A 26,728-nucleotide genomic window follows, 5' to 3' on the forward strand; every position below is an offset into this window, starting at 1 on the left:
TCTTAAAGGACAACGCAAGTTAGGTCTGGGATAGGTCTCGGATTTGCCCTCATCAGGCTCATACTTTCGCGTTTTTCACATACTTTTTGAACAGATCCTGGGTTTTTTCTGGTTTGGATCACGTAGTAGTATGGTACCACACTGAAACAGTCCATTGAACCTGGTTTGGATCAATATTTTAGAGGATAACGCATGTTAGGTCTAGGCTAGCCCTGGGATTTTCACTCGTCAGGCTCATACTTTCGCATTCTTCACATACTTGTTGAACGGATCCTGGGTTTTTTCTGGTTTGGATCACGTAGTAATGTGGTACCACACTGAAACAGTCGATTAAACCTGGTTTCCATCAATATTTTAGAGGATAACGCAAGTTAAGTCTGGGATTGGTTTGGGATTTGACCTCATCAGACTCATACTTTCGCACACTTCACATACTCGTTGAACAGATCCTGGGTTATTTTCTGGTTTGGATCACATAGTAATGTGGTACCACACTGAAACAGTCGATAAAACAAGGTTTCGATCAATATTTTTGAGGATAACGCATGTTAGGTCTAGGTTAGGCCTGGGATTTTCACTCATCAGACTCATACTTTCGCATTCTTCACATACTTGTTGAACGGATCCTGGGTTTTTTCTGGTTTGGATCACGTAGTAATGTGGGACCACACTGAAACAGTCAATTAAACCTAGTTTCGATCAATATTTTAGAGAATAATTCATGTTAGGTCTAGGTTAGGTCTGGGATTTGCTCTCATCAGGCTCATACTTTCGCACACTTCACATACTCGTTTGACAGATCCTGGGTTATTTTCTGGTTTGGATCACGTAGTAATGTGGGACCACACTGAAACAGTCAATTAAACCTGGTTTCGATCAATATTTTAGAGAATAATTCATGTTATGCCTAGGTTAGGTCTGAGATTTGCTCTCATCAGGCTCATTCTTTCGCATATTTCTCATACTTGATGGCTAGATGCTGGGCTTTTTCTGGATTGCATCACGTAGTAATGTGGTACCACACTGAAACAGTCGATTGAACCTGGTTTCAATCAATATTTTAGAGGATAACGCAAGTTAGGTCTGGGATAGGTCTGGGATTTGACCCCATCAGACTCATACTTTCGCACATTTCACATACTCGTTGAACAGGTCCTGGGTTATTTTCTGGTTTGGATCACGTAGTAATGTGGGACCACACTGAAACAGTCAATTAAACCTAGTGTCGATCAATATTTTAGAGAATAATTCATGTTAGGTCTGGGATAGGTCTGGGATTTGCCCTCATCAGGCTCATACTTTCCGCGTTTTTCACATACTTGTTGAACGGATCATGGGTTTTTTCTGGATTGGATCACGTAGTAATGTGGTACCACACTGAAACAGTCAATTAAACCTGGTCTTGATAAATATTTTAGAGGATAACGCATGTTAGGTCTGGGTAAGGTCTAGGATTTGCACTCATCAGGCTCATACTTTCGCATATTTCTCATACTTCATGGCTAGATCCTGGCCTTTTTCTGGATTGCATCACGTAGTAATGTGGTACCACACTGAAACAGTCGATTGAACCTGGTTTCAATCAATATTTTAGAGGATAACGCAAGTTAGGTCTGGGATAGGTCTGGGATTTGACCCCATCAGACTCATACTTTCGCACATTTCACATACTCGTTGAACAGGTCCTGGGTTATTTTCTGGTTTGGATGACATAGTAATGTGGTACCACACTGAAACAGTCGATTAAACCAGGTTTCGATCAATATTTTTGAGGATAACGCATGTTAGGTCTATGTTAGGCCTGGGATTTTCACTCATCAGACTCATACTTTCGCATTCTTCACATACTTGTTGATCGGATCCTGGGTTTTTTCTGGTTTGGATCACGTAGTAATGTGGTACCACACTGAAACAGTCGATTAAACCTGGTTTCGATCAATATTTTAGAGGATAACGCAAGTTAAGTCTGGGATTGGTTTGGGATTTGACCTCATCAGACTCATACTTTCGCACACTTCACATACTCGTTGAACAGATCCTGGGTTATTTTCTGGTTTGGATCACATAGTAATGTGGTACCACACTGAAACAGTCGATTAAACCAGGTTTCGATCAATATTTTTGAGGATAACGCATGTTAGGTCTATGTTAGGCCTGGGATTTTCACTCATCAGACTCATACTTTCGCATTCTTCACATACTTGTTGATCGGATCCTGGGTTTTTTCTGGTTTGGATCACGTAGTAATGTGGTACCACACTGAAACAGGCCATTAAACCTGGTTTCCATCAATATTTTAGAGGATAACGCAAGTTAAGTCTGGGAGTGGTTTGGGATTTGACCTCATCAGAGTTATACTTTCGCACTCTTCACATACTCGTTTGACAGATCCTGGGTTATTTTCTGGTTTGGATCACGTAGTAATGTGGGACCACACTGAAACAGTCAATTAAACCTGGTTTCGATCAATATTTTAGAGAATAATTCATGTTACGTCTAGGTTAGGTCTGGGATTTGCTCTCATCAGGCTCATTCTTTCGCATATTTCTCATACTTGATGGCTAGATGCTGGGCTTTTTCTGGATTGCACCACGTAGTAATGAAGTACAACACTGAAACAGTCAATTAAACCTGGTTTCCATCATTATCTTAGAGGACAACGCAAGTTAGGTCTGGGAAAGGTCTGGGATTTGCCCTCATCAGGCACATACTTTCCGCGTTTTTCACATACTTGTTGAACGGATCATGGGTTTTTTCTGGTTTGGATCACGTAGTAATGTGGGACCACACTGAAACAATCAATTAAACCTGGTCTTGATAAATATTTTAGAGGATAACGTATGTTAGGTCTGGGATAGGTCTAGGATTTGCCCTCATCAGGCTCATACTTTCGCATATTTCTCATACTTCATGGCTAGATCCTGGGCTATTTCTGGATTGGATCACGTAGTAATGTGGTACCACACTGAAACAGTCAATTAAACCTGGTCTTGATAAATATTTTAGAGGATAACGCATGTTAGGTCTGGGTAAGGTCTAGGATTTGCCCTCGTCAGGCTCATACTTTCGCATATTTCTCATACTTCATGGCTAGATCCTGGGCTATTTCTGGATTAGATCACGTAGTAATGTGGTACCACACTGAAACAGTCAATTAAACTTGGTTTCCATCAATATCTTAAAGGACAACGCAAGTTAGGTCTGGGATAGGTCTCGGATTTGCCCTCATCAGGCTCATACTTTCGCGTTTTTCACATACTTTTTGAACAGATCCTGGGTTTTTTCTGGTTTGGATCACGTAGTAGTATGGTACCACACTGAAACAGTCCATTGAACCTGGTTTGGATCAATATTTTAGAGGATAACGCATGTTAGGTCTAGGCTAGCCCTGGGATTTTCACTCGTCAGGCTCATACTTTCGCATTCTTCACATACTTGTTGAACGGATCCTGGGTTTTTTCTGGTTTGGATCACGTAGTAATGTGGTACCACACTGAAACAGTCGATTAAACCTGGTTTCGATCAATATTTTAGAGGATAACGCAAGTTAAGTCTGGGATTGGTCTGGGATTTGACCTCATCAGACTCACACTTTCGCACACTTCACATACTCGTTGAACAGATCCTGGGTATTTTCTGGTTTGGATCACGTAGTGATGTGGTACCACACTGAAACAGTCGATTAAACCAGGTTTCGATCAATATTTTTGAGGATAACGCATGTTAGGTCTAGGTTAGGCCTGGGATTTTCACTCGTCAGGCTCATACTTTCGCATTCCTCACATACTTGTTGAACGGATCCTAGGTTTTTTCTGGTTTGGATCACGTAGCAATGTGGGACCACACTGAAACAGTCAATTAAACCTGGTTTCGATCAACATTTTGGAGAATAATTCATGTTAGGTCTAGGTTAGGTCTGGGATTTGCTCTCATCAGGCTCATTCTTTCGCATATTTCTCATACTTGATGGCTAGATCCTGGGCTTTTTCTGGATTGCATCACGTAGTAATGAAGTGCAACACTGAAACAGTCAATTAAACCTGGTTTCCATCAATATCTTAGAGGACAACGCAAGTTAGGTCTGGGATAGGTCTGGCATTTGCCCTCATCAGGCTCATACTTTCGCGTTTTTCACATACTTGTTGAACAGATCCTGGGTTTTTTCTGGTTTGTATCACGTAGTAGTGTGGTACCACACTGAAAGAGTCCATTAAACCTGGTTTGGATCAATATTTTAGAGGATAACGCATGTTAGGTCTAGGTTAGCCCTGGGATTTTCACTCATCAGACTCATACTTTCGCATTCTTCACATACTTGTTGAACTGATCCTGGGTTTTTTCTGGTTTGGATCACGTAGTAATGTGGTACCACACTGAAACAGTCGATTAAACCTAGTTTCAATCAATATTTTAGAGGATAACGCAAGTTAGGTCTGGGATAGGTCTGGGATTTGACCCCATCAGACTCATACTTTCGCACACTTCACATACTCGTTGAACAGATCCTGGGTTATTTTCTGGTTTGGATAACATAGTAATGTGGTACCACACTGAAAGAGTCGATTAAACCAGGTTTCGATCAATATTTTAGAGAATAATTCATGTGACGTCTAGGTTAGGTCTGGGATTTGCTTTCATCAGGCTCATTCTTTCGCATATTTCTCATACATGTTGAACAGATCCTGGGTTTTTTCTGGTTTGGATCACTTAGTAATGTGGAACCACACTGAAACACCCAATTAAACCTGGTCTTGTTAAATATTTTAGAGGATAACGCATGTTAGGTCTGGGTTAGGTCTAGGATTTGCCCTCATCAGGCTCATACTTTCGCATATTTCTCATAATTCATGGCTAGATCCTGGGCTGTTTCTGGATTGTATCACGTTGTAATGTGGTACCACGCTGAAACAGTCAATTAAACCTGGTTTCAATCAATATTTTAGAGGATAACGCATGTTAGGCCTCGGTTAGGTCTGGGATTTTCACTCATCAGACTCATACTTTCGCATTCTTCACATACTTGTTGAACTGATCCTGGGTTTTTTCTGGTTTGGATCACGTAGTAATGTGGGACCACACTGAAACAGTCGATTAAACCTGGTTGCGATCAATATTTTAGAGGATAACGAAAGTTAAGTCTGGGATTGGTCTGGGATTTGACCTCATCAGACTCACACTTTCGCACACTTCACATACTCGTTGAACAGATCCTGGGTATTTTCTGGTTTGGATCACGTAGTGATGTGGTACCACACTGAAACAGTCGATTAAACCTGGTTGCGATCAATATTTTAGAGGATAACGCATGTTAGGTCTAGGTTAGCCCTGGGATTTTCACTCATCAGACTCATACTTTCGCATATTTCTCATACTTCATGGCTAGATCCTGGGCTTTTTCTGGATTGCGTCACGTAGTAATGAAGTACAACACTGAAACAGTCAATTAAACCTGGTTTCCATCAATATCTTAGAGGACAACGCAAGTTAGGTCTGGGATAGGTCTGGGATTTGCCCTCATCAGGCTCATACTTTCGCGTTTTTCACATACTTGTTGAACAGATCCTGGGTTTTTTCTGGTTTGTATCACGTAGTAGTGTGGTACCACACTGAAAGAGTCCATTAAACCTGGTTTGGATCAATATTTTAGAGGATAACGCATGTTAGGTCTAGGTTAGCCCTGGGATTTTCACTCATCAGACTCATACTTTCGCATATTTCTCATACTTCATGGCTAGATCCTGGGCTATTTCTGGATTAGATCACATAGTAATATGGTACCACACTGAAACAGTCGATTAAACCTGGTTTCAATCAATATTTTAGAGGATAACGCAAGTTAGGTCTGGGATAGGTCTGGGATTTGACCCCATCAGACTCATACTTTCGCACACTTCACATACTCGTTGAACAGATCCTGGGTTATTTTCTGGTTTGGATAACATAGTAATGTGGTACCACACTGAAACAGTCGATTAAACCAGGTTTCGATCAATATTTTAGAGAATAATTCATGTGATGTCTAGGTTAGGTCTGGGATTTGCTCTCATCAGGCTCATTCTTTCGCATATTTCTCATACTTCATGGCTAGATCCTGGGCTGTTTCTGGATTGTATCACGTAGTAATGTGGTACCACGCTGAAACAGTCAATTAAACCTGGTTTCAATCAATATTTTAGAGGATGACGCATGTTAGGCCTGGGTTAGGTCTGGGATTTTCACTCATCTGTCTCATACTTTCGCATTCTTCACATACTTGTTGAACTGATCCTGGGTTTTTTCTGGTTTGGATCACGTAGTAATGTGGTACCACACTGAAACAGTCGATTAAACCTTGTTTCAATCAATATTTTAGAGGATAACGCAAGTTAGGTCTGGGATAGGTCTGGGATTTGACCCCATTTGTCTCATACTTTCGCACACTTCACATACTCGTTGAACAGATCCTGGGTTTTTTCTGGTTTGCATCACTTAGTAATGTGGGACCACACTGAAACAATCAATTAAACCTGGTCTTGATAAATATTTTAGAGGATAACGCATGTTAGGTCTGGGTTAGGTCTAGGATTTGCCCTCATCAGGCTCATACTTTCGCATATTTCTCATACTTCATGGCTAGATCCTGGGCTGTTTCTGGATTGTATCACGTAGTAATGTGGTACCACGCTGAAACAGTCAATTAAACCTGGTTTCAATCAATATTTTAGAGGATGACGCATGTTAGGCCTCGGTTAGGTCTGGGATTTTCACTCATCAGACTCATACTTTCGCATTCTTCACATACTTGTTAAACGGATCCTGGGTTTTTTCTGGTTTGGATCACGTAGTAATGTGGGACCACACTGAAACAGTTCATTAAACCTGGTTTCGCTCAATATTTTAGAGGATAACGCATGTTAGGTCTAGGTTAGGTCTGGGATTTGCTCTCATCAGGCTCATTCTTTCGCATATTTCTCATACTTGATGGCTAGATCCTGGGCTTTTTCTGGATTGCATCACGTAGTAATGTAGTACCACACTGAAACAGTCAATGAAACCTGGTTTTCATGAATATTTTAGAGGACAACGCAAGTTAGGTCTAGGTAAGGCCTGAGATTTTCACTGATCAGACTCATACATTCGCATTCTTCACATACTTGTTGAACGGATCCTGGGTTTCTTCTGGTTTGGATCACGTAGTAATGTGGTACCACACTGAAACAGTCGATTAAACCTGGTTTCGATCAATATTTTAGAGGATAACGCAAGTTAAGTCTGGGATTGGTTTGGGATTTGACCTCATCAGACTCATACTTTCGCACACTTCACATACTCGTTGAACAGATCCTGGGTTATTTTCTGGTTTGGATCACATAGTAATGTGGTACCACACTGAAACAGTCGATTATACCAGGTTTCGATCAATATTTTTGAGGATAACGCATGTTAGGTCTAGGTTAGGCCTGGGATTCTCACTCATCAGACTCATACTTTCGCATTCTTCACATACTTGTTGTACGGATCCTGGGTTTTTTCTGGTTTGGATCACGTAGTAATGTGGGACCACACTGAAACAATCAATTAAACCTGGTTTCGATCAATATTTTTGAGAATAATACATGTTATGTCTAGGTTAGGACTTGGATTTGCGCTCATCAGGCTCATTCTTTCGCATATTTCTCATACTTGATGGCTAGATGCTGGGCTTTTTCTGGATTGCATCACGTAGTAATGAAGTACAACACAGAAACAGTCAATTAAACCTGGTTTCCATCAATATCTTAGAGGACAACGCAAGTTAGGTCTGGGATAGGTCTGGGATTTGCCCTCATCAGGCTCATACTTTCGCGTTTTTCACATACTTGTTGAACGGATCATGGGTTTTTTCTGGTTTGGATCACGTAGTAATGTGGGACCACACTGAAACAATCAATTAAACCTTGTCTTGATAAATATTTTAGAGGATAACGCATGTTAGGTCTGGGATAGGTCGGGGATTTGCCCTCATCAGACTCATACTTTCGCACACTTCACATACTCGTTGATCAGATCCTGGGTTTTTTCTGGTTTGGATCACGTAGTAATGTGGAACTACACTGAAACAATCAATTAAACCTGGTCTTGATAAATATTTTAGAGGATAACGCATGTCAGGTCTGGGTTAGGTCTAGGATTTGCCCTCGTCAGGCTCATACTTCCGCATATTTCTCATACTTCATGGCTAGATCCTGGGCTATTTCTGGATTAGATCACGTAGTAATGTGGTACCACACTGAAACAGTCAATTAAACCTGGTTTCCATCAAACTCTTAGAGGAGAACGCAAGTTAGGTCTGGGATAGGTCTTGGATTTGCCCTCATCAGGCTCATACTTTCGCGTTTTTCACATACTTTTTGAACAGATCCTGGGTTTTTTCTGGTTTGGATCACGTAGTAGTGTGGTACCACACTGAAACAGTCCATTAAACCTGACTTGGATCAATATTTTAGAGGATAACGCATGTTAGGTCTAGGTTAGGTCTGGGAATTTCACTCATCAGACTCATACTTTCGCACACTTCACATACTCGTTGAACAGATCCTGGGTTATTTTCTGGTTTGGATCACATAGTAATGTGGTACCACACTGAAACAGTCGATTATACCAGGTTTCGACCAATATTTTTGAGGATAACGCATGTTAGGTCTAGGTTAGGCCTGGGATTTTCACCCATCAGGCTCATACTTTCGCATTCTTCGCATACTTGTTGTACGGATCCTGGGTTTTTTCTGGTTTGGATCACGTAGTAATGTGGGACCACACTGAAACAGTCAATTAAACCTGGTTTCGATCAATATTTTTGAGAATAATACATGTTAGGTCTAGGTTAGGTCGGGGAATTTCACTCATCAGACTCATACTTTCGCATTCTTCACATACTTGTTGTACGGATCCCGGGTTTTTTCTGGTTTGGATCACGTAGTAATGTGGGACCACACTGAAACAGTCAATTAAACCTGGTTTCCATCAATATCTTAGAGGACAACGCAAGTTAGGTCTGGGATAGGTCTGGGATTTGCCCTCATCAGACTCACACTTTCGCACACTTCACATACTCGTTGAACAGATCCTGGGTATTTTCTGGTTTGGATCACGTAGTGATGTGGTACCACACTGAAACAGTCGATTAAACCAGGTTTCGATCAATATTTTTGAGGATAACGCATGTTAGGTCTAGGTTAGGCCTGGGATTTTCACTCGTCAGGCTCATACTTTCGCATTCTTCACATACTTGTTGAACGGATCCTAGGTTTTTTCTGGTTTGGATCACGTAGTAATGTGGGACCACACTGAAACAGTCAATTAAACCTGGTTTCGATCAACATTTTGGAGAATAATTCATGTTAGGTCTAGGTTAGGTCTGGGATTTGCTCTCATCAGGCTCATTCTTTCGCATATTTCTCATACTTGATGGCTAGATCCTGGGCTTTTTCTGGATTGCATCACGTAGTAATGAAGTGCAACACTGAAACAGTCAATCAAACCTGGTTTCCATCAATATCTTAGAGGACAACGCAAGTTAGGTCTGGGATAGGTCTGGCATTTGCCCTCATCAGGCTCATACTTTCGCGTTTTTCACATACTTGTTGAACAGATCCTGGGTTTTTTCTGGTTTGTATCACGTAGTAGTGTGGTACCACACTGAAAGAGTCCATTAAACCTGGTTTGGATCAATATTTTAGAGGATAACGCATGTTAGGTCTAGGTTAGCCCTGGGATTTTCACTCATCAGACTCATACTTTCGCATTCTTCACATACTTGTTGAACTGATCCTGGGTTTTTTCTGGTTTGGATCACGTAGTAATGTGGTACCACACTGAAACAGTCGATTAAACCTAGTTTCAATCAATATTTTAGAGGATAACGCAAGTTAGGTCTGGGATAGGTCTGGGATTTGACCCCATCAGACTCATACTTTCGCACACTTCACATACTCGTTGAACAGCTCCTGGGTTATTTTCTGGTTTGGATAACATAGTAATGTGGTACCACACTGAAAGAGTCGATTAAACCAGGTTTCGATCAATATTTTAGAGAATAATTCATGTGACGTCTAGGTTAGTTCTGGGATTTGCTTTCATCAGGCTCATTCTTTCGCATATTTCTCATACATGTTGAACAGATCCTGGGTTTTTTCTGGTTTGGATCACTTAGTAATGTGGAACCACACTGAAACACCCAATTAAACCTGGTCTTGATAAATATTTTAGAGGATAACGCATGTTAGGTCTGGGTTAGGTCTAGGATTTGCCCTCATCAGGCTCATACTTTCGCATATTTCTCATACTTCATGGCTAGATCCTGGGCTGTTTCTGGATTAGATCACGTAGTAATGTGGTACCACACTGAAACAGTCAATTAAACCTGGTTTCCATCAAACTCTTAGAGGAGAACGCAAGTTAGGTCTGGGATAGGTCTTGGATTTGCCCTCATCAGGCTCATACTTTCGCGTTTTTCACATACTTTTTGAACAGATCCTGGGTTTTTTCTGGTTTGGATCACGTAGTAGTGTGGTACCACACTGAAACAGTCCATTAAACCTGACTTGGATCAATATTTTAGAGGATAACGCATGTTAGGTCTAGGTTAGGTCTGGGAATTTCACTCATCAGACTCATACTTTCGCACACTTCACATACTCGTTGAACAGATCCTGGGTTATTTTCTGGTTTGGATCACATAGTAATGTGGTACCACACTGAAACAGTCGATTATACCAGGTTTCGACCAATATTTTTGAGGATAACGCATGTTAGGTCTAGGTTAGGCCTGGGATTTTCACCCATCAGGCTCATACTTTCGCATTCTTCGCATACTTGTTGTACGGATCCTGGGTTTTTTCTGGTTTGGATCACGTAGTAATGTGGGACCACACTGAAACAGTCAATTAAACCTGGTTTCGATCAATATTTTTGAGAATAATACATGTTAGGTCTAGGTTAGGTCGGGGAATTTCACTCATCAGACTCATACTTTCGCATTCTTCACATACTTGTTGTACGGATCCCGGGTTTTTTCTGGTTTGGATCACGTAGTAATGTGGGACCACACTGAAACAGTCAATTAAACCTGGTTTCCATCAATATCTTAGAGGACAACGCAAGTTAGGTCTGGGATAGGTCTGGGATTTGCCCTCATCAGACTCACACTTTCGCACACTTCACATACTCGTTGAACAGATCCTGGGTATTTTCTGGTTTGGATCACGTAGTGATGTGGTACCACACTGAAACAGTCGATTAAACCAGGTTTCGATCAATATTTTTGAGGATAACGCATGTTAGGTCTAGGTTAGGCCTGGGATTTTCACTCGTCAGGCTCATACTTTCGCATTCTTCACATACTTGTTGAACGGATCCTAGGTTTTTTCTGGTTTGGATCACGTAGTAATGTGGGACCACACTGAAACAGTCAATTAAACCTGGTTTCGATCAACATTTTGGAGAATAATTCATGTTAGGTCTAGGTTAGGTCTGGGATTTGCTCTCATCAGGCTCATTCTTTCGCATATTTCTCATACTTGATGGCTAGATCCTGGGCTTTTTCTGGATTGCATCACGTAGTAATGAAGTGCAACACTGAAACAGTCAATCAAACCTGGTTTCCATCAATATCTTAGAGGACAACGCAAGTTAGGTCTGGGATAGGTCTGGCATTTGCCCTCATCAGGCTCATACTTTCGCGTTTTTCACATACTTGTTGAACAGATCCTGGGTTTTTTCTGGTTTGTATCACGTAGTAGTGTGGTACCACACTGAAAGAGTCCATTAAACCTGGTTTGGATCAATATTTTAGAGGATAACGCATGTTAGGTCTAGGTTAGCCCTGGGATTTTGACTCATCAGACTCATACTTTCGCATTCTTCACATACTTGTTGAACTGATCCTGGGTTTTTTCTGGTTTGGATCACGTAGTAATGTGGTACCACACTGAAACAGTCGATTAAACCTAGTTTCAATCAATATTTTAGAGGATAACGCAAGTTAGGTCTGGGATAGGTCTGGGATTTGACCCCATCAGACTCATACTTTCGCACACTTCACATACTCGTTGAACAGATCCTGGGTTATTTTCTGGTTTGGATAACATAGTAATGTGGTACCACACTGAAAGAGTCGATTAAACCAGGTTTCGATCAATATTTTAGAGAATAATTCATGTGACGTCTAGGTTAGTTCTGGGATTTGCTTTCATCAGGCTCATTCTTTCGCATATTTCTCATACATGTTGAACAGATCCTGGGTTTTTTCTGGTTTGGATCACTTAGTAATGTGGAACCACACTGAAACACCCAATTAAACCTGGTCTTGATAAATATTTTAGAGGATAACGCATGTTAGGTCTGGGTTAGGTCTAGGATTTGCCCTCATCAGGCTCATACTTTCGCATATTTCTCATACTTCATGGCTAGATCCTGGGCTGTTTCTGGATTAGATCACGTAGTAATGTGGTACCACACTGAAACAGTCAATTAAACCTGGTTTCCATCAAACTCTTAGAGGAGAACGCAAGTTAGGTCTGGGATAGGTCTTGGATTTGCCCTCATCAGGCTCATACTTTCGCGTTTTTCACATACTTTTTGAACAGATCCTGGGTTTTTTCTGGTTTGGATCACGTAGTAGTGTGGTACCACACTGAAACAGTCCATTAAACCTGACTTGGATCAATATTTTAGAGGATAACGCATGTTAGGTCTAGGTTAGGTCTGGGAATTTCACTCATCAGACTCATACTTTCGCACACTTCACATACTCGTTGAACAGATCCTGGGTTATTTTCTGGTTTGGATCACATAGTAATGTGGTACCACACTGAAACAGTCGATTATACCAGGTTTCGACCAATATTTTTGAGGATAACGCATGTTAGGTCTAGGTTAGGCCTGGGATTTTCACCCATCAGGCTCATACTTTCGCATTCTTCGCATACTTGTTGTACGGATCCTGGGTTTTTTCTGGTTTGGATCACGTAGTAATGTGGGACCACACTGAAACAGTCAATTAAACCTGGTTTCGATCAATATTTTTGAGAATAATACATGTTAGGTCTAGGTTAGGTCGGGGAATTTCACTCATCAGACTCATACTTTCGCATTCTTCACATACTTGTTGTACGGATCCCGGGTTTTTTCTGGTTTGGATCACGTAGTAATGTGGGACCACACTGAAACAGTCAATTAAACCTGGTTTCCATCAATATCTTAGAGGACAACGCAAGTTAGGTCTGGGATAGGTCTGGGATTTGCCCTCATCAGACTCACACTTTCGCACACTTCACATACTCGTTGAACAGATCCTGGGTATTTTCTGGTTTGGATCACGTAGTGATGTGGTACCACACTGAAACAGTCGATTAAACCAGGTTTCGATCAATATTTTTGAGGATAACGCATGTTAGGTCTAGGTTAGGCCTGGGATTTTCACTCGTCAGGCTCATACTTTCGCATTCTTCACATACTTGTTGAACGGATCCTAGGTTTTTTCTGGTTTGGATCACGTAGTAATGTGGGACCACACTGAAACAGTCAATTAAACCTGGTTTCGATCAACATTTTGGAGAATAATTCATGTTAGGTCTAGGTTAGGTCTGGGATTTGCTCTCATCAGGCTCATTCTTTCGCATATTTCTCATACTTGATGGCTAGATCCTGGGCTTTTTCTGGATTGCATCACGTAGTAATGAAGTGCAACACTGAAACAGTCAATCAAACCTGGTTTCCATCAATATCTTAGAGGACAACGCAAGTTAGGTCTGGGATAGGTCTGGCATTTGCCCTCATCAGGCTCATACTTTCGCGTTTTTCACATACTTGTTGAACAGATCCTGGGTTTTTTCTGGTTTGTATCGCGTAGTAGTGTGGTACCACACTGAAAGAGTCCATTAAACCTGGTTTGGATCAATATTTTAGAGGATAACGCATGTTAGGTCTAGGTTAGCCCTGGGATTTTCACTCATCAGACTCATACTTTCGCATTCTTCACATACTTGTTGTACGGATCCTGGGTTTTTTCTGGTTTGGATCACGTAGTAATGTGGGACCACACTGAAACAATCAATTAAACCTGGTTTCGATCAATATTTTTGAGAATAATACATGTTATGTCTAGGTTAGGACTTGGATTTGCGCTCATCAGGCTCATTCTTTCGCATATTTCTCATACTTGATGGCTAGATGCTGGGCTTTTTCTGGATTGCATCACGTAGTAATGAAGTACAACACAGAAACAGTCAATTAAACCTGGTTTCCATCAATATCTTAGAGGACAACGCAAGTTAGGTCTGGGATAGGTCTGGGATTTGCCCTCATCAGGCTCATACTTTCGCGTTTTTCACATACTTGTTGAACGGATCATGGGTTTTTTCTGGTTTGGATCACGTAGTAATGTGGGACCACACTGAAACAATCAATTAAACCTTGTCTTGATAAATATTTTAGAGGATAACGCATGTTAGGTCTGGGATAGGTCGGGGATTTGCCCTCATCAGACTCATACTTTCGCACACTTCACATACTCGTTGATCAGATCCTGGGTTTTTTCTGGTTTGGATCACGTAGTAATGTGGAACTACACTGAAACAATCAATTAAACCTGGTCTTGATAAATATTTTAGAGGATAACGCATGTCAGGTCTGGGTTAGGTCTAGGATTTGCCCTCGTCAGGCTCATACTTCCGCATATTTCTCATACTTCATGGCTAGATCCTGGGCTATTTCTGGATTAGATCACGTAGTAATGTGGTACCACACTGAAACAGTCAATTAAACCTGGTTTCCATCAAACTCTTAGAGGAGAACGCAAGTTAGGTCTGGGATAGGTCTTGGATTTGCCCTCATCAGGCTCATACTTTCGCGTTTTTCACATACTTTTTGAACAGATCCTGGGTTTTTTCTGGTTTGGATCACGTAGTAGTGTGGTACCACACTGAAACAGTCCATTAAACCTGACTTGGATCAATATTTTAGAGGATAACGCATGTTAGGTCTAGGTTAGGTCTGGGAATTTCACTCATCAGACTCATACTTTCGCACACTTCACATACTCGTTGAACAGATCCTGGGTTATTTTCTGGTTTGGATCACATAGTAATGTGGTACCACACTGAAACAGTCGATTATACCAGGTTTCGACCAATATTTTTGAGGATAACGCATGTTAGGTCTAGGTTAGGCCTGGGATTTTCACCCATCAGGCTCATACTTTCGCATTCTTCGCATACTTGTTGTACGGATCCTGGGTTTTTTCTGGTTTGGATCACGTAGTAATGTGGGACCACACTGAAACAGTCAATTAAACCTGGTTTCGATCAATATTTTTGAGAATAATACATGTTAGGTCTAGGTTAGGTCGGGGAATTTCACTCATCAGACTCATACTTTCGCATTCTTCACATACTTGTTGTACGGATCCCGGGTTTTTTCTGGTTTGGATCACGTAGTAATGTGGGACCACACTGAAACAGTCAATTAAACCTGGTTTCCATCAATATCTTAGAGGACAACGCAAGTTAGGTCTGGGATAGGTCTGGGATTTGCCCTCATCAGACTCACACTTTCGCACACTTCACATACTCGTTGAACAGATCCTGGGTATTTTCTGGTTTGGATCACGTAGTGATGTGGTACCACACTGAAACAGTCGATTAAACCAGGTTTCGATCAATATTTTTGAGGATAACGCATGTTAGGTCTAGGTTAGGCCTGGGATTTTCACTCGTCAGGCTCATACTTTCGCATTCTTCACATACTTGTTGAACGGATCCTAGGTTTTTTCTGGTTTGGATCACGTAGTAATGTGGGACCACACTGAAACAGTCAATTAAACCTGGTTTCGATCAACATTTTGGAGAATAATTCATGTTAGGTCTAGGTTAGGTCTGGGATTTGCTCTCATCAGGCTCATTCTTTCGCATATTTCTCATACTTGATGACTAGATCCTGGGCTTTTTCTGGATTGCATCACGTAGTAATGAAGTGCAACACTGAAACAGTCAATCAAACCTGGTTTCCATCAATATCTTAGAGGACAACGCAAGTTAGGTCTGGGATAGGTCTGGCATTTGCCCTCATCAGGCTCATACTTTCGCGTTTTTCACATACTTGTTGAACAGATCCTGGGTTTTTTCTGGTTTGTATCACGTAGTAGTGTGGTACCACACTGAAAGAGTCCATTAAACCTGGTTTGGATCAATATTTTAGAGGATAACGCATGTTAGCTCTAGGTTAGCCCTGGGATTTTCACTCATCAGACTCATACTTTCGCATTCTTCACATACTTGTTGTACGGATCCTGGGTTTTTTCTGGTTTGGATCACGTAGTAATGTGGGACCACACTGAAACAATCAATTAAACCTGGTTTCGATCAATATTTTTGAGAATAATACATGTTATGTCTAGGTTAGGACTTGGATTTGCGCTCATCAGGCTCATTCTTTCGCATATTTCTCATACTTGATGGCTAGATGCTGGGCTTTTTCTGGATTGCATCACGTAGTAATGAAGTACAACACAGAAACAGTCAATTAAACCTGGTTTCCATCAATATCTTAGAGGACAACGCAAGTTAGGTCCGGGATAGGTCTGGGATTTGCCCTCATCAGGCTCATACTTTCGCGTTTTTCACATACTTGTTGAACGGATCATGGGTTTTTTCTGGTTTGGATCACGTAGTAATGTGGGACCACACTGAAACAATCAATTAAACCTTGTCTTGATAAATATTTTAGAGGATAACGCATGTTAGGTCTGGGATAGGTCGGGGATTTGCCCTCATCAGACTCATACTTTCGCACACTTCACATACTCGTTGATCAGATCCTGGGTTTTTTCTGGTTTGGATCACGTAGTAATGTGGAACTACACTGAAACAATCAATTAAACCTGGTCTTGATAAATATTTTAGAGGATAACGCATGTCAGGTCTGGGTTAGGTCTAGGATTTGCCCTCGTCAGGCTCATACTTCCGCATATTTCTCATACTTCATGGCTAGATCCTGGGCTATTTCTGGATTAGATCACGTAGTAATGTGGTACCACACTGAAACAGTCAATTAAACCTGGTTTCCATCAAACTCTTAGAGGAGAACGCAAGTTAGGTCTGGGATAGGTCTTGGATTTGCCCTCATCAGGCTCATACTTTCGCGTTTTTCACATACTTTTTGAACAGATCCTGGGTTTTTTCTGGTTTGGATCACGTAGTAGTGTGGTACCACACTGAAACAGTCCATTAAACCTGACTTGGATCAATATTTTAGAGGATAACGCATGTTAGGTCTAGGTTAGGTCTGGGAATTTCACTCATCAGACTCATACTTTCGCACACTTCACATACTCGTTGAACAGATCCTGGGTTATTTTCTGGTTTGGATCACATAGTAATGTGGTACCACACTGAAACAGTCGATTATACCAGGTTTCGACCAATATTTTTGAGGATAACGCATGTTAGGTCTAGGTTAGGCCTGGGATTTTCACCCATCAGGCTCATACTTTCGCATTCTTCGCATACTTGTTGTACGGATCCTGGGTTTTTTCTGGTTTGGATCACGTAGTAATGTGGGACCACACTGAAACAGTCAATTAAACCTGGTTTCGATCAATATTTTTGAGAATAATACATGTTAGGTCTAGGTTAGGTCGGGGAATTTCACTCATCAGACTCATACTTTCGCATTCTTCACATACTTGTTGTACGGATCCCGGGTTTTTTCTGGTTTGGATCACGTAGTAATGTGGGACCACACTGAAACAGTCAATTAAACCTGGTTTCCATCAATATCTTAGAGGACAACGCAAGTTAGGTCTGGGATAGGTCTGGGATTTGCCCTCATCAGACTCACACTTTCGCACACTTCACATACTCGTTGAACAGATCCTGGGTATTTTCTGGTTTGGATCACGTAGTGATGTGGTACCACACTGAAACAGTCGATTAAACCAGGTTTCGATCAATATTTTTGAGGATAACGCATGTTAGGTCTAGGTTAGGCCTGGGATTTTCACTCGTCAGGCTCATACTTTCGCATTCTTCACATACTTGTTGAACGGATCCTAGGTTTTTTCTGGTTTGGATCACGTAGTAATGTGGGACCACACTGAAACAGTCAATTAAACCTGGTTTCGATCAACATTTTGGAGAATAATTCATGTTAGGTCTAGGTTAGGTCTGGGATTTGCTCTCATCAGGCTCATTCTTTCGCATATTTCTCATACTTGATGGCTAGATCCTGGGCTTTTTCTGGATTGCATCACGTAGTAATGAAGTGCAACACTGAAACAGTCAATCAAACCTGGTTTCCATCAATATCTTAGAGGACAACGCAAGTTAGGTCTGGGATAGGTCTGGCATTTGCCCTCATCAGGCTCATACTTTCGCGTTTTTCACATACTTGTTGAACAGATCCTGGGTTTTTTCTGGTTTGTATCACGTAGTAGTGTGGTACCACACTGAAAGAGTCCATTAAACCTGGTTTGGATCAATATTTTAGAGGATAACGCATGTTAGGTCTAGGTTAGCCCTGGGATTTTCACTCATCAGACTCATACTTTCGCATTCTTCACATACTTGTTGAACTGATCCTGGGTTTTTTCTGGTTTGGATCACGTAGTAATGTGGTACCACACTGAAACAGTCGATTAAACCTAGTTTCAATCAATATTTTAGAGGATAACGCAAGTTAGGTCTGGGATAGGTCTGGGATTTGACCCCATCAGACTCATACTTTCGCACACTTCACATACTCGTTGAACAGATCCTGGGTTATTTTCTGGTTTGGATAACATAGTAATGTGGTACCACACTGAAAGAGTCGATTAAACCAGGTTTCGATCAATATTTTAGAGAATAATTCATGTGACGTCTAGGTTAGTTCTGGGATTTGCTTTCATCAGGCTCATTCTTTCGCATATTTCTCATACATGTTGAACAGATCCTGGGTTTTTTCTGGTTTGGATCACTTAGTAATGTGGAACCACACTGAAACACCCAATTAAACCTGGTCTTGATAAATATTTTAGAGGATAACGCATGTTAGGTCTGGGTTAGGTCTAGGATTTGCCCTCATCAGGCTCATACTTTCGCATATTTCTCATACTTCATGGCTAGATCCTGGGCTGTTTCTGGATTGTATCACGTAGTAATGTGGTACCACGCTGAAACAGTCAATTAAACCTTGTTTCAATCAATATTTTAGAGGATAACGCATGTTAGGCCTCGGTTAGGTCTGGGATTATCACTCATCAGACTCATACTTTCGCATTCTTCACATACTTGTTGAACTGATCCTGGGTTTTTTCTGGTTTGGATCACGTAGTAATGTGGGACCACACTGAAACAGTTCATTAAGCCTGGTTTCGCTCAATATTTTAGAGGATAACGCATGTTAGGTCTAGGTTAGGTCTGGGATTTGCTCTCATTAGGCTCATTCTTTCGCATATTTCTCATACTTGATGGCTAGATCCTGGGCTTTTTCTGGATTGCATCACGTAGTAATGTAGTACCACACTGAAACAGTCAATGAAACCTGGTTTTCATCAATATTTTAGAGGACAACGCAAGTTAGGTCTAGGTAAGGCCTGAGATTTTCACTGATCAGACTCATACTTTTTTTTTTTTTTTTTTTTTTTTTTTTTTTTTGTCGTGGGGAAAATCTTCGAAAGACTCCCTCACACCTCCTTGGGGAGAGGTGGGAGGGGTGTGTGGGATTCCCCGCGCCCGTACAACGACAGGCGCGGGACCTACCCACTAAAAACCCCACGGTGACCCTTCGGCACGCTTTGGGAGGATACCGGGAATCGCTCGAAGCATTCTTCCGGTATCCTCCCCGTGCCCGCGCTTTCGCGCCCATCCCCCGGGGGGACAATCGGTCCCCCCAGTAGACACACTGCCTCATAGCGGCGAGACGGGGCCACTCCATCCCGCCGCTATCCGTCCCGGGGCCGCGTTTAGTGGCGGCTGCGAGCCCCAACTCGCAACCGCTCGCGACCCCGTTTCCACCCCTCGGCGGCCGGGCGTTCATGGCCGCACCACACCGCCGAGGGTGCCTCCCCTTGCGTCGGCCCGGTAGGGGGAGGCACTTCTACCCCCAACCGGTCCGACCCGGCGCCGCCTGGCTCCCAGCCTAGGTCATCCGCCACGCCGAGGCGGCCGCCCGCGACGCCTCGCGACCGGGCGACGACCTCGGGCCACCGCACGAGCGCGAGCTTCTGCGCGCCGCTGAAGCTCGCGCTCCCTCCCCGCGGCCTCCTTCTGCAACATTACGTTCTCGCAGAAGGAGGCCACGGCCCTCCACTTCTCCTCGCTGCCGAGCATGGCGCGCACCACGCCCGGCAGCGAGACATCCCGCCCGACGACGCCGACCAGGACACGGCGCTCCCCCTCCCACGCGGGGCATACCTCCAGGGTATGATCCGCCGTGTCCTGCTCAGCGTCGCAGTGGCAGCAACGCGCCGTCGGCTCCTTCCCTATCCGGCACAGGTATCTTCCGAAGCTGCCATGCCCGGAAAATACCTGTGCCAGCCGGTAGGTGAGGCTGCCATGGCCTCTGTCCAGCCACTCCTTCAGGAGTGGCCGAACAGCCCCGACAGTCCGGTGCCCCGCGGTTGGCAGAGCCAGCCGCTCCTGCCACGCGAGCAACACGGACTGCCGGGCCTGGCGCTTCAAATCGCCCCAAGCAGGTTCCTGCCCGCCCGGGACCGCCCCCACCCCCGCGCGACGGTCGACGCGGTGCCGGTACATGACCGCATGCGACCGCGCGAGCAGGTCCATGGGCGGCATCCCCGCTAGAACCGTCGCCGCCTCATGTGACATGGTGCGATACCCGCGGACGACCCTGAGCGCCATGCGCCTCTGCACCCGACGCAGCATAGTCATGCTGCGCCGGGAGGCAGCCAGGTCGTCCGCCCAGACGGGGGCCCCGTATAGGGCCACCGACTGGACCATTGCCACATGGAGGCGACGAACTCGGCCCGCCGGGCCCCCCAGGTTGGGCAGGATCCTGCCCAGAGACGCAACCATCCTTTCCAACCGGGGGACCAGGCAGCGGAAATGCTCCTCGAAACGCCAGTGGCTATCGAGGATCAGCCCTAGATACCTGATCTGGGGCTTCACCTCGATGTCAGCCCCACCCACCCGGATCAGAGGGGGTGGCGGATCCTGCCGACGTGAATGAAACGCAATCACCTCGGTCTTATGGACCGCCACCGTCATCCCCATCCCCCTGATCCGGTCGACGACGCGTTGCGACCCCTCCTCCGCGCGACGCATGGCCCTCCCCCAGTGCGCCCCGACGGCCAGCACCAGTGTGTCATCCGCATAACACACCGTGCTGACGCCGTCGGGGAGGCCGGCCCGCAACACCGAGTCGTACGCGATGTTCCACAGGAGTGGCCCGAGGACCGACCCCTGCGGAACACCGCAGTACACCTCCCTCCGCATATCACCATCCCGGCCCGGATACTCGATCCACCTGCCGCGGAGATAATCCCCGACGACCGCCCTGAGACAAGGGGGGACTCGATGATATTCGAGTCCCCTCCTTATCTCTTCCCAGGGGAGGGTGTTAAAGGCATTGGCAATATCCAAGGATATTGCCAATGCCACCCCTCCCCGGGAGACGGCCGCCTCCGAGAGGGGCCTCACACGACCTATCGCGTCGATAGTCGATCGGCCCCCCCGGAAACCGAACTGGCAGTCGGCCAGACCGGGATCACCCCGCGACAGGTGCTCGACGAGGCGGGCAGCAATCACACGCTCGAAGAGCTTGCCCACCTCGTCGAGGAGACAAATGGGCCGGTATGCGGAGGGAGACTCCGCGCGCCGACCCTCCTTCCGGAGGAGGACCATCCTCGCCACCTTCCAACTGGGGGGGAATCGCCCGTCCCTCAGGCAGCGGTCGAACAACCGCCTGAGGTCGGCCCCAAGGACGCCCTGGGTCAAGACCCAAACCCGGCCGGGCACACCATCCGGACCCGGGGCCGTGTTACGAACCCCGAACCGTCTGATGGCCGCTGCCAGCTCCTCCTGCGTGACCCCCAGCTCGGCCGTCCACTCCACTGGGACAGCCGCCGCCGCCGGAGGACGCGGTCCCCTCTCCCCAATTGGGAAGAGTGTATTGACCACGTCCTCCAGCAGCCGGGGGTCAAGACCCTCGGTGACGGGGGGCGCCCACGGGCGGAGCTTATTCAGCACCACCTTATATGGGCGCCCCCATGGATCGTCATCAAGGGTCTGGAGGAGCTCCTTCCATGCCTGGGTCTTGGCCCGTTTGATGGCGACCTGCAGAGCAACCCGCGCCACGCGGTATGCTCCATACAGGTCATCAGCTGCCCTCGCTCGCGCCACGCCGTCGCCTGTACGTTGACGACGGCGCGCGCGGGTGTACTGGCGTCGGGCGCGGACAGTCGCGACTCGCAACTCCGCGATCGCGTCCGACCACCAGTACACCGCCCGGCGAGGAGAAGCCCGCCCGACCCGAGGCATCCCCGCGTCGCAAATACCCGCGACCAATGCTCCGAGCCGGGCGACCTCCTCCTCTATGCTCGGCAACTCGGCCGCTCCCTGCGGCCAAGTTGCAGCGAGGGCAGCTGCCATCAGGGCGTCCTTGTCCAGGCGCCGAAGCGCCCAGCGGCGTGGTGGGGTGCCACGCAGGCGGCCGTGTCGGGATGCACTCGCGGCGGCAGAGACCTCCATCCGGATGTACCGGTGATCGGAGAGTGTCTCTGCCCCCGCGACCACGTGCCAACCCGACACCATGCGCACGGCGTTGGGGGTCGCGAATCCAACATCCACGATGGACCCCCCATATCGCCGCACGCATGTGTGCTCCGACCCCCGGTTCAATACCCGGAGGTCGAGCCCCGCCGCCCAATCGCCCAGGATCCCGCCGCGAACGGAGGTCCTGGGGGATCCCCAAGCCACCGACTTGGCATTAAAATCCCCCAGGACCAGCACCGGCCGGGCCGCGTAGCGCTGCACGCATGCCGCGACCTCGGCCAAGTACAGCTCGAACGCAGCGTGACCGCTACGGGGCGAAATGTAGCACCCCACCACAGCGACTCCCCCCCAGTCCACGGCGACGAATCCCCGACCGCGCTCCAACAAGGAGAACGGTGGGGACCCGTCGCCCCCTCCCCATACCGTCGCCACCAAGCCGTCCGCGTCGCCCACCCAATGAGGGTGATCAGGGACGCGGTACGGCTCGGCGGCGACCGCCAGGCCAACCCCCCACTCCGCGAGGACTTGGGACATCAAGTCCTGTGCCGCGCGGCAGTGGTTGAGGTTGGCCTGGAGGAGGAGGCGGGGCGGCATTAATTAATGGCCGCGCCAGCCTCCTCCCGGCCGTCCGTCCCCGTAGCACCGTCCACCTCCATGGAGGACGATGCCACCGCCCTCGGCACCGGAGCCGGTGCAGCCCGCCTCTTCCTCTCCTTCCGGGAGGGGGGGGGAACACTTCTTGCTCCCCACCCTGTGATCGGCTGGCCTCCCCATGTCCGCACACAGCGGGCAGTGGGGGGCCGCCGAGCACTGGCTCGCACGGTGCTCTTTGGCACCGCAGCGGTAACACTGACCGCTGCGGTCCACCGGCGAGGTGCACCACTGCCTCACGTGCCCCAATTCGAGGCAGCGGTGACACTGGAGCGGGCGCGGCGCGAGGATTTCCACTCGCGCCGAAACCCACCCCACCAACACCCTCCCGGATTCCGCCACCTTACGGGCGGCGGAGAGGGGGCACCGGGCCCACACCGACCCGAGGCCGGAGGGCGACCTGCGGATCTCTCCGATCCGCAGGTCCTCCACAGGACAGTCCCCCGCCCTCGCAAGGGCACGGGACACATCCTGTGCGCTGACCGAGTCGTCCAGCCCACAAACGCGCATCTCCGTGCGCTTCGTGGGCCGGGCGACCCGGACACCTCTTTCGCCCAGCTGCTCCCGGAGCCTCTGGGCGAGACGATCCGCCTTCGCGCCACCTTCTGCACCGGGGATCTCCAGCAAGAGACCCCCGGTCACGGCCCTCTTCGCCCTCACGGAGGCGATGCCCAGCTCTTCCAGGGAGATATTCTCCCTGGCGAGCCGCATCGCCTCCGCGAGGGTCAGGTCGCCCCCCTGCGCAACGGTCAGCGTCACCGCTGCCGTTTTTGGGGGACGACCTGGTCGTGCCTTCCCGACCTTCGCGGCCTTTACCTTGGCCGCCGGCGGCGGAGGCGGAGGCCGCGGTTGCGAGGCCTTCCTCGCCGCCCGCTTCGCCTTCCGCCCCACCACCTCACTCCACGCCACCCCCCCTTGGGAGGGTGCCGTGGAGGACGCGACCACCGCGACCACGGGTACACCACCCCCCTTGGGGGTCGCGACCCGGGGCCCTGGTGCCGCAACGCTGGGCGGAGCCTTCACTCCGCCCTTCTTTGCCTTCCCCGACTGTACCGGAACAGGTCGGGGAGGCACCGCCTTCCTGCTGACCGCTCTTCCGGCGAGGAGCTCCTCCCGGAAGGCGGCCAGCTTGCCATCAATCATGTCCCCAATCCTCCTCAGAAGATCGTCTTCTGAGGAGGACGGGGACTTCTTCACGGGCGGAGTGCGGGTGGAGGCGCCCGCGGTGCCCCGCACCACTGCCGCCGCACTCCGCTTATTTACCTCCGCCGAGGGACGCGGCGGTGGAGGAGGAGGGAGGATGGGAGGGAGGGCCGCGCTGTTCCACAGCGCCTCTGCCCTCCTCCTCCCCTGTCGCTCCTCCTCCAACAGGAGCTGCAGACGGGCGTTCCGCCCTCTGAGCTCCCGCGCCGCCTCCCTCATTTCCTCCGCCGCGGCCTTCAGGGCCTCCGCGCCACCGCTTTTCTGCCCCTTAAAGGCGCAGGCAGCGGCGACTTTCTCCACCCGCCTCAGGGACGAGGAGATCCTCTCCGATATCTCCTCGGTCACCTCGTCCCTGAGGCAACTCAGCCTCACCGACGGGCTCATCGCCCCGCCCACCTCGACGACGGCCTGCCCCGCCCTCTTCCTCTTAGAGCCTATGAGGCTCCTGGTGGAGGAGAAGGACGAGACTGACGCAGTCTCGTCGTCCTCCTCCACCTTCCACGAAGCCGGGCCAGGCGCTGGAGGCGGCGCGAGCGCCGTCACTCCAGTCCCAACACCGCCTTCGTCCTCCCCCTCTGACTTACCCCGTCCCATCCCCGTTTTAATATTGAACTCCATAATATTCCCACGAGCAGGTCGGAAGAAAAGGTCCGCCCGGGCAGAGCCGCCTTACCCGGGTAAGCCTATATACTCCGGGGGTTCGGCAGGTTCCCCGGAGGTGGTCGCTTGGGATTGGGCCTTCTCCCCCAACCATGCATCCCATCGCCGCGCACCATAGCTTAGGATTGGAGGGCGATTTTATAGAGTCGCCATACTCGTGGCCCAGGCGGTTAAGCCAAGACCCCCGTTCCTCCTGCCGTCACGTACCATTCACAAAACCAATAGGGAATTGTGAATGGGTCGTTGTGACGACCAACAGGAGGCTTACGGTGTGTGTATGACTCGGGTACCCCGGGTTCGTTAAGCCCGTACTGCAGCTGAAAGGCTGGCAGCCCCTGAGGGGATCAGACTCATACTTTCGCATTCTTCACATACTTGTTGAACGGATCCTGGGTTTTTTCTGGTTTGGATCATGTAGTAATGTGGGACCACACTGAAACAGTTCATTAAACCTGGTTTCGCTCAATATTTTAGAGGATAACGCATGTTAGGTCTAGGTTAGGTCTGGGATTTGCTCTCATCAGGCTCATTCTTTCGCATATTTCTCATACTTGATGGCTAGCTCCTGGGCTTTTTCTGGATTGCATCACGTAGTAATGTAGTACCACACTGAAACAGTCAATGAAACCTGGTTTTCATCAATATTTTAGAGGACAACGCAAGTTAGGTCTAGGTAAGGCCTGAGATTTTCACTGATCAGACTCATACATTCGCATTCTTCACATACTTGTTGAACGGATCCTGGGTTTTTTCTGGTTTGGATCACGTAGTAATGTGGTACCACACTGAAACAGTCGATTAAACCTGGTTTCGATCAATATTTTAGAGGATAACGCAAGTTAAGTCTGGGATTGGTTTGGGATTTGACCTCATCAGACTCATACTTTCGCACACTTCACATACTCGTTGAACAGATCCTGGGTTATTTTCTGGTTTGGATCACATAGTAATGTGGTACCACACTGAAACAGTCGATTAAACCAGGTTTCGATCAATATTTTTGAGGATAACGCATGTTAGGTCTAGGTTAGGCCTGGGACTTTCACTCATCAGACTCATACTTTCGCATTCTTCACATACTTGTTCAACGGATCCTGGGTTTTTTCTGGTTTGGATCACGTAGTAATGTAGGACCACACTGAAACAGTCAATTAAACCTAGTTTCGATCAATATTTTAGAGAATAATTCATGTTAGGTCTAGGTTAGGTCTGGGATTTGCTCTCATCAGGCTCATACTTCCGCACACTTCACATACTCGTTTGACAGATCCTGGGTTATTTTCTGGTTTGGATCACGTAGTAATGTGGGACCACACTGAAACAGTCAATTAAACCTGGTTTCGATCAATATTTTAGAGAATAATTCATGTTATGTCTAGGTTAGTTCACATACTTGTTGAACGGATCCTGGGTTTTTTCTGGTTTGGATCACGTAGTAATGTGGTACCACACTGAAACAGTCGATTAAACCTGGTTTCGATCAA

Source organism: Colletes latitarsis, unplaced genomic scaffold (assembly GCF_051014445.1).
Source record: "Colletes latitarsis isolate SP2378_abdomen unplaced genomic scaffold, iyColLati1 scaffold0006, whole genome shotgun sequence".
Lineage (NCBI taxonomy): Eukaryota > Metazoa > Arthropoda > Insecta > Hymenoptera > Colletidae > Colletes > Colletes latitarsis.